This window comes from Arachis ipaensis, chromosome B8, assembly GCF_059453495.1.
Source record: "Arachis ipaensis isolate K30076 ecotype BB chromosome B8, ASM5945349v1, whole genome shotgun sequence".
NCBI classification, from domain to species: Eukaryota; Viridiplantae; Streptophyta; class Magnoliopsida; order Fabales; family Fabaceae; genus Arachis; species Arachis ipaensis.
In genome coordinates, this window is record NC_142443.1 from 43,774,994 (window position 1) to 43,788,829 (window position 13,836).

Genomic DNA, 13,836 nt, shown 5'->3' on the forward strand with positions numbered 1-13,836 from the left:
CCGGTTAGGAGATCTAAGAGATACTCATTCTAGCTTATTTCATGTAGAACGGAAGTGTTTGTCAGGCACATGTTCATAGGGGAGATGGTGATGAGCGTCACACATAATCATCACCTTCATCACGTTCTTGGGTGCGAATGGATATCTTAGAAGCGAAATAAGAAGAATTGAATAGAAAACAGTAGTACTTTGCATTAATCTTTGAGGAACAGCAGAGCTCCACACCTTAATCTATGGAGTGTAGAAACTCTACCGTTGAAAATACATAAGTGAAGGTCCAGGCATGGCCGTGTGGCCAGCCCCCATGATCTAAGAACAATGCGTTCAAAGATGGTCAAAAAGACGTCTAATACAATAGTAAGAGGTCCTATTTATAATAAACTAGTCACTAGGGTTTACATGAGTAAGTAATTGATGCATAAATCCACTTCCTGGGCCCACTTGGTGTGTGTTTGGGCTGAGCCTGAGTGTTGCACGTGCAGAGGCCATTTGTGGAGTTGAACACCAGTTTCTGTGCCAGTTTGGGCGTTCAACTCTGGTTTTGGATCCTTTTCTGGCGCTGGACGCCAGATTTGGGTAGAAGGCTGGCGTTGAACGCCAGTTTACGTCGTCAATTCTAGGCCAAAGTATGAACTATTATATATTGCTGGAAAGCCCTGGATGTCTACTTTCCACCGCAATTGGAAGCGCGCCATTTCGAGTTCTGTAGCTCCAGAAAATCCACTTTGAGTGCAGGGAGGTCAGAATCCAACAGCATCAGCAGTCCTTCTTCAACCTCTGAATCTGATTTCTGCTCAAGTCCCTCAATTTCAGCCAGAAAATACCTGAAATCACAGAAAAACACACAAACTCATAGTAAAGTCCAGAAATGTGAATTTAACATAAAAACTTATGAAAATATCCCTAAAAGTAACTAGATCCTACTAAAAACATACTAAAAACAATGCCAAAAAGCGTATAAATTATCCGCTTATCAGTTGCCTCCCAATGAAGCGCTCTTTTAGCGTCGCTAGCTTGACGATTCCTCCATCACTTGAGGTGATACTTCACTTTGGGGTTTTCTCCCATGTTGCCCATGTAGTGTTTGAGCCTCTGTCCGTTAACAGTGAACGTCCTCTTTGAACTTTCCTCCATGATTTCTATGTGCCCATACGGCGAGACCTTTGTGACAAGAAAGGGTCCTGACCACCTTGATTTGAGTTTCCCAGGGAAGAGTCTTAATTTGGAATTGTAGAGGAGCACTTGCTGTCCTTCTTCGAAGCTTCTGGGTGTTAAATGGAGGTCATGCCTTCTCTTTACCTTTTCTTTATAAATCTTGGCATTTTCATAGGCTTGAGATCTGAACTCCTCCATTTCTTGCAGCTGCAAGATCCTCTTTTCACTAGCAGTAGTGCTATCAAAATTTAGCAGCTTGAGAGCCCAGAGGGCTTTGTGTTCCAGCTCCAATGGTAGATGACAAGCCTTTCCATACACCACTTGGTATGGGGACATCCCGATTGGTGTTTTGAATGCCGTTCTGTATGCCCAAAGAGCATCATCCATCTTCTTCGACCAATCCTTCCTTGATGCTCCCACAGTCTTTTACAGAATCCTTTTTAGCTCTCTATTAGATATCTCAGTTTGCCCACTTGTTTGGGGGTGGTAAGGCATGGAAATCTTGTGTTTCACCCCGTATCGTAGGAGGAGAGCTTCTAGTGGTCTGTTACAAAAATGGCTCCCTCCATCACTGATGAGTGCTCGTGGGACTCCGAACCGGCTAAAGATATTCTTTCTGAGGAAGTTCATGACCACCTTGTTATCATTCGTTGGGGTTGCAATAGCCTCTACCCATTTGGAAACGTAATCCACTGCTACCAAGATGTACTTGTTTGAATATGAGGTTGGGAAAGGTCCCATGAAATCGATTCCCCACACATCAAACAGTTCCAGTTCTAAGATGAAATTTTGTGGCATCTCATTTCTTTTGGGTAAGTTTTCAGCTCTTTGAAATTCATTGCAATTCTTTACCAGTTCTTTGGCATCTTTGAAAAGGGTGGGCCAAAAGAATCCGTTTTGTAATACCTTGGCTGCAGTTCTGTACCCTCCAAAATGGCCTCCATAGCATGAGCTGTGGCAGTTCCACAAGACCTCTGGTCCCTCTTCTTCCGAGACACATCTTCTCAGAATTCCATCTGAACACTTCTTGAAGAGATATGGTTTATCCCAAACAAAATACTTTGCGTCATTGATGAGCTTTCTTTTCTGGTGTTTGTTGATGTCTGGATGTAAAGCCCCAGTTGCCTTAAAATTGGCAATATCTGCAAACCAGGGTGCTCTGTGAATCGTCATCAACTGCTCATCTGGGAAGAACTCATTTACATTTGTATCATGTGTTCCTCCTTTATCATGAGGGATTCTGGATAGGTGATCTGCTACCTTGTTCTCCACTCCTTTCTTGTCTTTGATTTCAATATTGAATTCCTGCAACAATAAGATCCATCTTATTAGTCTTGGTTTTGATTCTTGCTTGGCAAACAAATATTTAAGTGCTGTGTGATCTGTGAAGACAATCACTTTGGCACCAATGAGGTATGATCTAAATTTGTCAAATGCAAAAACTATTGCCAGCAACTCCTTTTCAGTAGTGGTATAGTTTCTTTGAGTATCATTGAGGACTTTGCTGGCATAGTATATCACATGGACCAAGTTATCTTTCCTCTGTCCTAACACTGCCCCAATTGCGAAATCAGATGCATCGCACATCAGTTCAAATGGTAGGTTCCAGTCAGGTGGGGAAATGATAGGGGCAGAGGACAACCTCTTTTTCAAGTTTTCAAATGCCAGCATGCACCTTTCATCAAAGATAAATGGTGTATCAGATACAAGGAGATTGCTTAAGGGCTTGGCTATCTTTGAAAAATCTTTAATAAACCTTCTGTAAAAGCCAGCATGCCCTAGAAAACTCCTAATTGCCTTGACATCACTTGGTGGAGGTAATTTTTCAATGAGTTCCACCTTGGCTCTGTCCACTTCAATGCCTTGGTTAGAAACCTTATGACCAAGAACTATTCCTCTTGTCACCATAAAGTGACATTTCTCCCAGTTCAAGACCAAATTAGTTTCTTGACATCTTTTTAATACCAGGGCCAGGTGATCTAGGCAATTAGGAAAAGAGTCTCTGAATACTGAGAAGTCATCCATAAAAACTTCGATGAATTTTTCTATCATATCTGAAAAAATGGAAAGCATGCAGCGTTGGAAAGTTGCAGGTGCATTGCATAGCCCAAATGGCATGCGCCTGTAGGCAAACACTCCATATGGGCAGGTGAAGCAGGTTTTCTCTTGGTCTCTTGGATCAACCACTATTTGGTTATATCCTGAATAACCATCGAGAAAATAGTAATATGCATATCCTGCAAGTCTTTCCAGCATCTGATCCATGAAAGAAAGGGGGAAATGATCTTTTCGTGTAGCTTCGTTGAGTTTTCTGTAGTCTATGCACATCCGCCATCCTGTGACGGTCCTTGTAGGGATTAGTTCATTCTTCTCATTGGGGACTACAGTGATTGCTCCTTTTTTTTTGGAACAAATTGCACAGGGCTGACCCATGGGCTGTCTGAGATCGGATAAATCACTCCTCCTTGCCACAACTTCATGACTTCTTTCTGTACCACTTCCTTCATGACTGGATTCAGCCTCCTTTGGGGTTGAATGGATGGTTTGGCATCATCTTCCAACAGTATTTTATGCATACATATGGCCGAACTGATTCCCTTCAAGTCAGCAAGGGTCCATCCTATGGCATCTTTGTGCCTTTGCAATACTTCAAGTAGCTCTTCCTCTTGTTCTTGGCTGAGGGATGAATTTATGATCACTGGATAACTTTCGTTTTCTCCTAGATATGCATACTTGAGAGTGGGTGGCAGTGCCTTTAGTTCAAGTTTGGGTGCTTCTTTCTTCCCATTCTTCTCATCTATTGTGCCCTGAACTTAAACCTCAGCTGTTGCAGCTTCTTCACTTGATGCTGATTCCTCCTCTTCTGTTAATCCCTCAAGTTCTTCTTCTTCAAAAGTCTCTTGTAGTACATCTTCCAGTGAGTCTAACCTCATATATTCTCCCGATGGTTCCTGTGGATAGTTCATGGCCTTGAACACATTGATCATCATTGTTTCATTGTGTAGTCTAAGGGTCAGTTCACCCTTTTGGACATTGATGACAGCTCCGACAGTAGCTAAGAATGGTCTGCACAAGATGATAGAAGCCTTAGCTCCTTCCTTCATGTCCAACACTACAAAGTCTGCTGGAAAGATAAAGTCTCCTACCTTCACTAGCAAAGTCTTCCACTATGCCGTGAGAAAACTTGAATGATCGGTCTGCCAGTTGTAAGGCCATTTTTGTTAGTTTGACCTCCTCAATCTTTATTTTTCTCATCATAGCTACAGATATCAGAGTTATGCTGGCTCCTAGATCACATAGAGCTTTTTCCACTGTTATTTCTCCCATAATACAAGGAATCTGGAAGCTCCCAGGATCCTTCATTTTCTGGGGCAATTTATGCTGAATGATGGTACTACATTCTTCAGTCAGTATCACAGTATCGTTGTTCTTTCAGCTTCTCTTCTTGGTCATCAACTCCTTCAAGAACTTGGCATAGAGCGGCATTTGCTCTATTACTTCAGAAAAGGGTATGTTAATCTGTAGTTTCTTGAAGATTTCTAAAAATCTGGAGAACTGGCTGTCATCTCCCTTCTTCTTCAGTTGTTGAGGATATGGGACTTTCGGAACATATGGCTTCATCTCTCCTTTCTTTTGATGTGAGTTAGAGGTGGGGAATTGAACTTCATCTTGTTCCTCCTTCTTTCCAATTGAATCTTTCTCTTGTGATTGCTTGGAAGTCTCCTTCAGTTCCTTCCCACTTCTGAGGGTGATGGCTTGACACTCCTCCCTTGGCCTTGACTCAATGTTACTGAAAAGGTCATGGCCAGGAGCTTGCTGGAATAGGTAGCCAATTTGTATCTCAAGTTTCTTGATGGCAGCATCTTGATTTTGCAGGTTAGATCACACTTCCTCTTGGAACATCTTACTATCTTGAATCTCCTTGCATATGCCTTCAAGTAGAGTCTCAATCCTTGATAGTCTTTCTTTCGCTGATGGAGAGTTGAGATTGGAAGGATGAGAATGGCCATTTTGACTTTGATATGGATATTGAGAAGTGTTGTTAGGTGGGTGTTGGTATGACCTCTGTGTGGAGTGTTGGTGAGTTGCATTGTTGTTGGGGTTGTGGCGTCTCTGATCTTGGCGTTGGTCTTGTTGATTTTCCCACCCAAAGTTTGGGTGGTTCCTCCAACCAGGATTATACGTTTTGGAGTATGGGTCATGATTCTGCCTAGGTGAATTCCCAATGTAGTTGGCTTGTTCCTGATCACCCTCTACTTCTTCATTCACTCTTTCTTGGGTTGCTGCTGAAGTGGTGATTGCTGCTACTTAATTCCTCTCCATCTTCTTGGTGAGGTAAGCTAATTGCTTAGTAATTATCTTGTTTTGAGCTAGCAGTGCATCCACATTGTTCAGCTCCATCACTCCTCTAGTGTTGCCTCTTTCAGAAGCATAGAAGTAGTCATTCTTTGCTACAGTCTCAATGACATCTATGGCTTCTTCAATGGTCTTCTTCTTGTTCAGAGATTCCCCGGATGAGTGGTCTACTACCTTCTTTGATTCATACGAAAGGCCTTCATAGAAAATGTGCAACTGCACCCATTCATTGAACATATCTGGCGAGCATCTTCTTGCCAGGTCCTTAAACCTCTCCCATGCTTCATATAGAGTCTCACCATCCTGCTGTCTGAATGTTTGTACCTCAGCTCTCAACCTGTTTATCCGTTGAGGAGGATAGAATCTTGCCAAGAACTTGTTCACCACATCTTCCCAGGTTGCTAAACTCTACTTTGGAAAGGATTCCAGCCATTTAGATGCTTTGTCCTTGAGTGAGAAGGAAAACAGAAGTAGTCTATAGGTATCAGGATGAACACCGTTAGACTTCACAATATCGCATATCCTCAGGAAGGTGGTTAGATGTTGATTGGGGTCTTTTTGGACACTTCCTCCAAATGAACAATTGTTCTGAACAAGGGTGATGAGCTGTGGCTTTAGTTCAAAGTTGTTGGCATGTATGGTTGGCCTTTGGATGCTACTTCCACAGTTTTCTGGGTTTAGGTTGATGTAAGAACCCAGAACTCTTCACTCTTGTCCAGCCTGATGCGCTGGACCTTCTCTGCCATGGTTGTGAGCCTCTTCTTTATGATGGTTCTCCATATTCTCCTCCATGTCTGGTTCAAAGTACTCTTCCTCTTCCTCAGCACCAACTACTCTCTTTCCTCTTGCTTTCCTCCATAATCTAAGGAAGGTCCTCTCAGGTTCAGAATCAAAAGAAGTTGAAACCCCGCTTCTTCTACCTGTCATACAACCAACAAGGCAAAAGCAAGAAAGATAGATGTAGACAGTAATTTCTACAGAAATGCTGTTAGCGTGAGTGATGCAATATATCAAACAGTTAGTGGGTTAGTGACTGAATTGTAAACAACTAAGAAAATGGGTAGGGGAAAGGGAAGAAAATAGCTAAACAGAAAGTAAATTACTCAAATGAACTTAAATCAAACAAAATAAAAACAAATGCTCAATCTAGTTATCCACCAATTTAATCATTGTTGATACAAAATCAATCCCCGGCAACGGCGCCATAAACTTGATGCACGGATTGTCGTTAAGTAAAAACTCACAGTAGAGTGAGGTCGAATCCCACAAGGATTGATTGGTCAAGCAACTTTAATTGGAAGAATGTTCTAGTTGAGCTAAGCAGAAAGTGAGTTGAGAATTGCAGGAAATTAAATGGAGGAAAAGTAAATAGCAAAAAATAAATGATAGGAAGTAAATTGCAGAATCTTAAATGGGAAAGGGAAGTTTAGCATGAAAGTAAATGGCATAAAGTAAAGAGAATGGGTAAGATCAGAAATGGGGAATTCATTGGGCTTAGGAGATGTTGCATTCTCCGGATCAAGTTCATTTTCATCTCTTCCTCAATCAATGCATTCATTGATCTCCTTGGCAATCTTAAGTGATTGAATTCTAATTCCTTGGTAATTCAATCTCTCAAATCAGATCAATAGCCAATTCCCTGGTCTAGTTGCTCATGAGAAGAGATGAAGTGTGGTCACTGATTATACCACATGTATTTCCAAATCAAAGTATTGGGAGAATTATATGTCACCATATCCGCCCAAACCCCAATTTAGTCCAACATGAGAAAACATTTCTAGTATGATCTCTTCATCCCTTTTCCAAGGTTCAGAACAGATCCAAGTATGAATAGCTTCTTTTCCAAGATAACTACTCAATTGGATGAAGATTGAAAGCTTTCTAGTAAAATCAAGAGAAAAGAAAGAAGAAGAATAATGAAAACTATTATTGATCCATCAAATTACAACAGAGCTCCCTAACCCAATGAAAGGGGTTTAGTTGTTCATAGCTCTGGGAATGGAAAGCAAAGATGGAGAGTACATTCTGAAAGTTAAACTAGAAGTGCAGAGAAAGTAAAATACACAGAGTAATTCTAATAATGCCAAAAGCTTCTTTCTAGTTCAAAGCTCTCCCTATTTATACTATTCTTCTGATCTTCTAGTTGGCTCTTCAAGTCTTGGATATGGGCCTTTGGATCTTGAGTTGAAGCAGTTATCTTCCTCAGTGGGATCAGCTTTACTTGCAGAGAAAGTGTGAAGTAGGCAGGGACTTTAGCTTAGGGCGTTAGTGGTGTTAATGTTAAGTGAAAATGTGGGGTTGAGAACGTTAGTGACAATCACCTTTTTCATTAACGTTCCTAACCCAAAGTGGTCCATGTTAACTTCAACGTTAGTGGCACTAACGTGACCACTAACATTGACCCTTGGCCCTTCGCAAACGTTACTGGGGTTTACCTTTTTCAATAACGTTGAGAGTACCCCTTTTTTCCTACGTTAGAGTTCACGTTAGAATAGTTAACGTGGCCTTTAACGTAGGCTTGCTAAATCTTCGAGAGCATTAGTGACACTTAACTTTGTCACTAACGCTTCAAAACGCCCCTACTTCCCACGTTAGAGTTCACGTTAACTAGGTTAACGTGACTTCTAACGTGGTATTGATAGCCATCTCCAATGTTAGTGACAAAGGTGAGTATCACTAATGTTGGCTCATCATCCCTCTTCTCCACGTTAGCTTCCTCGTTAATGTAATTAACGTGGCAACTAACGTGGCTCATAGTGGCTCAATCCAATGTTAGTGACAAAGGTGAGTGTCACTAAAGTTGGTGATTCTTGCTCCCTCCACGTTAGAGTCCACGTTAACTAGGTTAACATGGCTTTTAACGTAGCCAATATGGGCTTAGTCCAACGTTAGTGACAAAGGTGAGTGTCACTAACGTTGGCATCATCTTCTTCTTCCACATTAGAGCTCACGTTAACTAAGTTAACGTGGCTCTTAACGTGGCCAATTGCCCCTTTTGGAACGTTAGTGGCACTTACTTTTACCACTAATGTTGGAGTTCTACTTCTCTTCCACGTTAGCTTCCACGTTAGCATAGTTAACGTGGCAACTGACGTGGGCTATGATGGCTCACGAGGGTGTTATTGGCAATCACTTTTCTCATTAACATTGCAAGCTAGCCTTCATTCCACGTTAGTGGTCACGTTAGCTAGACTAACGTGGCTACTAACGTGGTTCTTCCTTGCTTCCTTTATCATGAAATCAAGCAATAAAGTGCATCAAAGCTCTAATCCAAGTTATGAGACCTGCATCATTCAATTTATCCTTTAAATCATGCATAATTCTCATGAAATCATGTAAAATTCACAATGTTTGCTTGAATCAAGATGTAAGTGATTATTTACCCAAAACTTGCTTATTTTTTAAGAAAATGCATGAAACTACCTTAAAACCATAAAGAAAAGGTCAGTGAAACTGGCCAAAATGCCCTGGCATCAATCTCACTCCTCCAGGGTGTCCAAAATTCCTTCTAATTGCTCCTGTTCCTATTTTTAACATTCTGCATGACAAAAATACATGTAAAATAAATGAAAACTACAGAATTATCATTAAGAGATAAATATAAGTAAATAAAATAAAAAAATAAACCGAGCTTGAAATTAAAGGATATGATGAGTGGATAATTTATACGCTTTTTGGCATTGTTTTTAGTATGTTTTTAGTAGGATCTAGTTACTTTTAGGGATATTTTTATTAGTTTTTATGTTAAATTCACATTTCTGGACTTTACTATGAGTTTTTGTGTTTTTCTGTGATTTCAGGTATTTTCTGGCTGAAATTGAGGGACTTGAGCAAAAATCAGATTCAGAGGTTGAAGAAGGACTGCTGATGCTGTTGGATCCTGACCTCCCTGCACTCAAAGTGGATTTTCTGGAGCTACAGAACTCCAAATGGCACGCTCTCAACAGCGTTGGAAAGTAGACATCCAGGACTTTCCAGCAATATATAATAATCCATACTTTGCCCGAGTTTAGATGACACAAAAGGGCGTTGAACGCCAGTTCTACGCTGCAGTCTGGAGTTAAATGCCAGAAACACGTCACGAACCAGAGTTGAACGCCAAAAATACGTTACAAACTGGCGTTCAACTCCAAGAATGACTCTCCACGTGTAAACCCAAGCTCAGCCCAAGCACACACCAAGTGGGCCCCAAAAGTGGGTTTATGCATCAATTACTTATCTCTGTAAACCCTAGTAACTAGTTTAGTATAAATAGAACTTTTTACTATTGTATTAGACATCTTGGGACGTCTAGTTCTTAGATCATGGGGGCTGGCTATTCGGCCATGCCTGAACCTTTCACTTATGTATTTTTCAACGGTAGAGTTTCTGCACTCCATAGATTAAGGTGTGGAGCTCTGCTGTTCCTCATGATTTAATGCAAAGTACTACTGTTTTATATTCAATTCAACTTATTCCGCTTCTAAGATATCCATTCGCACCTCAATATGAATGTGATGATCGTGACACTCATCATCATTCCCAACCTATGAACGCGTGCCTGACAAACACTTCTGTTCTACATGCAAACAAGCTAGAATGAGTATCTCTTAGATATCTAATACAGAGGACCGAGTCCGAGATATTAGAATCTTCGTGGTATAAGTTAGAACCCATGGATGGCCATTCCTGAGATCCGAAAAGTCTAAACCTTGTCTGTGGTATTCCGAGTAGGATCTGGGAAGGGATGGCTGTGACGAACTTCGAACTCGCGAGTGCTGGGCGTAGTGACTGACGCAAAAGGAGGGTGAATCCTATTCCAGTATGATCGAGAACCTCCAGATGATTAGCCGTGCCGTTACAGAGCATTTGGACCTTTTTCACAGGGAGGATGGGATGTAGCCATTAACAACGGTGATGCCTATATAAAGCTTGCCATGGAAAGGAGTAGGAATGATTGGATGAAGACAGTAGGAAAGCAGAGGTTCAGAGGAATTAAAGCATCTCTATACGCTTATCTGAAATTCTCACCAATGATTTACATAAGTATTTCTATCTTTATTTGCTGTTTATTTATTATTATTATTCGAAAACTCCATAACCATTTGATATCCGCCTGACTGAGATTTACAAGATGACCATAGCTTGCTTCATACCGACAATCTCCATAGGATCGACCCTTACTCACGTAAGGTTTATTACTTGGACGACCCAGTGCACTTGCTGGTTAGTTGTACGAAGTTGTGGAACAGATATAAGATCATAAACGTGCGTATTGAGTTTTTAGTACCATTACCAAGGAAGCAATGATCATGATTTCGCACACCAAGTTTTTGGCGCCGTTGCTGGGGATTGTTCGAGTTTGGACAACTGACGGTTCATCTTGTTGCTCAGATTAGGTAACTTTATTTTAATTTTAACCTTTTTGTTTTTATTATTCCTATTTTCAAAAAAATAAAATACATATATATATATATATATATATATATAATTTTTCTTCAAAATTTTTAAGAATGAATTCTAGTGTTTCATGAAGCATGTTGAAGCCTGGCTGGCTGTAAAGCCATGTCTAAATTCATTTGGACTGAGGCTTCCAAATCATCATTACAAGAGCAAGCTAGTTGTTTCTAATCAAATTTGTTATTGTATGACTAATTTGTATCTTCTAAAGTTTGGCTGGCCATTGACCATGTCTAGTGTTTTGGACCAAAGCTTTCACTGAAAGCTTGGCTGGCTAGTGAGCCATGTCTAATTCCTGGACTGGAGCTTTAGACTAATATTGCAAGATTCCTGGAATTTCTATTAAAAATTTTGAAATCCTTATTTTTCTTTTTCAAAATAATTTTTGAAAAAAATCCAAAAAATTTATAAAATTATAAAATCAAAAATATTTTTATGTTTCTTGTTTGAGTCTTGTGTCATGTTTTCAGTTTGGTGTCAATTGCATCTCCATTTGCACTTTTCGAAAAAATGCATTCATGCATTGCATTTATCATGATCTTCAAGTTGTTCTTGATAAACTTTCTTGTTTGATCTTCATATTATATTGTTTTGTGTTGTATGGTGTTTTTCATATGCATTCTTGCATTCATATTGTCTAAGCATTAAAAATTTCTAAGTTTGGTGTCTTGCATGTTTTCTTCTCTTGAAAATCTTTCAAAAATAAGTTCTTGGTATTCATCTTGACATTCAAAGTGTTCTTGGTGTTCATCTTGACATTCATAGTGTTCTTGCATGCATCACATGTTTTGATCCAAAATTTTTATGCATTGAGTCTTTTTGATGTTTTTCTCTTTCATCATTAAAAATTCAAAAATAAAAAAAATATCTTTCCCTTTTTCACTCATAAATTTTCGAAAATTTGAGTTGACTTTTTCAAAACTTTTTAAAATCTAGTTATTTCTTATAAGTCAAATCAAATTTTCAATTTAAAAATCTTATCTTTTCAAAATCTTTTTCAAAAATAAAATCTTTTTCATTTTTCTTATTTATTTTCGAAAATTTCAAAAATATTTTTCAAAAATCTTTTTCTTAATTTTATCTCATAATTTTCGAAAATATTATCAACAATTAATGCTTTGATTCAAAAATTTCAAGTTTGTTACTTTCTTGTTAAGAAAGATTCAAACTTTAAGTTCTAGAATCATATCTTGTGATTACTTGTGAGTCAAGTCATTAATTTTGATTTTAAAATTCAAATCTTTTTCAAAACTAATTTTTCATATCTTTCTATCATATCTTTTTAAATCATATCTTTTTCAAAAATTTGATTTTAAAATATCTTTTCTAACTTCTTATCTTCTTATCTTTTCAAAATTGATTTTCAAATCTTTTTCAACTAACTAATTGACTTTTTGTTTGTTTTTTATCTTTTTCAAAACCACCTAACTACTCTTCCCTCTCTAATTTTCGAAAATACCTCCCTCTTTTTCAAAAATTCTTTTTAATTAATTAATTGTTTTAAATTTTAATTTTAATTTTATTTCCCCTTTAATTTTCGAAAATCATCAACTCCTTTTCAAAAATTATTTTCGAAAATTTCTCTCTCTTATCTTCTTCTATTTATTTAATTACTTACTAACACTTCTCTTCATCTCATATCTCTGCTCCTATCCTCACCCTTGTGTTTGGATTATCCACTCTTCTTCACTCTTATTCCCTTTCTTCTTCTACTAACAATAAGGAACCTCTTTACTGTAACATAGAGGATTCCTCTTCTTTTCTTGTTCTCTTCTCTTTCTTATGAGCAGGAACAAGGAAAAAGGCATTCTTGTTGAAGCTGATCCAGAACCTGAAAGGACTCTGAAGAGGAAACTAAGAGAAGCTAAATTACAACAATCCAGAGACAACCTTACTGAAAAATTCGAACAAGAAAAGGAGATGGCAGCCGAACCTAACAATAATAATGCAAGGAGGATGCTTTGTGACTTTACTGCACCTAATTCCAATTTACATGGAAGAAGCATCTCCATTCCTGCCATTGGAGCAAACAATTTTGAGCTGAAACCTCAATTAGTTTCTCTGATGCAGCAGAACTGCAAGTTTCATGGACTTCCATCTGAAGATCCTTTTCAGTTCTTAACTGAATTCTTGCAGATCTGTGATACTGTTAAGACCAATGGGGTTGATCCCGAGGTCTACAGGCTTATGCTTTTCCCGTTTGCTGTAAGAGACAGAGCTAGAGTGTAGTTGGACTCTCAACCCAAAGATAGCCTGAACTCTTGGGATAAGCTGGTCACGGCTTTCTTAGCCAAGTTCTTCCCTCCTCAAAAGCTGAGTAAGCTTAGAGTGGATGTTCAAACCTTCAGACAGAAAGAAGGTGAATCCCTCTATGAAGCTTGGGAGAGATATAAGCAACTGACCAAAAAGTGTCCTTCTGACATGCTTTCAGAATGGACCATCCTGGATATGTTCTATGATGGTCTGTCTGAAATAGCTAAGATGTCATTGGATACTTCTGCAGGTGGATCCATTCACCTAAAGAAAATGCCTGCAGAAGCTCAAGAACTCACTGACATGGTTGCTAATAACCAGTTCATGTACACTTCTGAGAGGAATCCTGTGAGTAATGGAACGCCTCAGAAGAAGGGAGTTCTTGAAATTGATACTCTAAATGTCATATTGGTTCAGAATAAAATATTGACTCAGCAAGTCAATATGATTTATTAGAGTCTGAATGGAATGCAAGCTGCATCCAACAGTACTCAAGAGGCATCTTCTGAAGAAGAAGCTTATGATCCTGAGAACCCTACAATAGCAGAGGTGAATTACTTGGGTGAACCCTATGGAAACACCTATAATCCCTCATGGAGAAATCATCTAAATCTCTCATGGAAGGATCAAAAG

General features: G+C 39.0%; 2 non-coding genes across 2 annotated transcripts; one reads left to right on the plus strand and one right to left on the minus strand.

Annotated features, from left to right (window-relative positions):
• Positions 1-5,743: 5,743 nt before the first annotated feature.
• On the plus strand, positions 5,744-5,850 carry LOC148547855 (small nucleolar RNA R71). Its single transcript, XR_015898366.1, has one exon. It is a non-coding gene; the product is annotated as a small nucleolar RNA R71 (small nucleolar RNA).
• A 7,419-nt stretch (positions 5,851-13,269) lies between these two features.
• On the minus strand, positions 13,270-13,377 carry LOC148547856 (small nucleolar RNA R71). The gene has a single exon (XR_015897704.1). It is a non-coding gene; the product is annotated as a small nucleolar RNA R71 (small nucleolar RNA).
• Between the last annotated feature and the right edge of the window lie 459 nt (positions 13,378-13,836).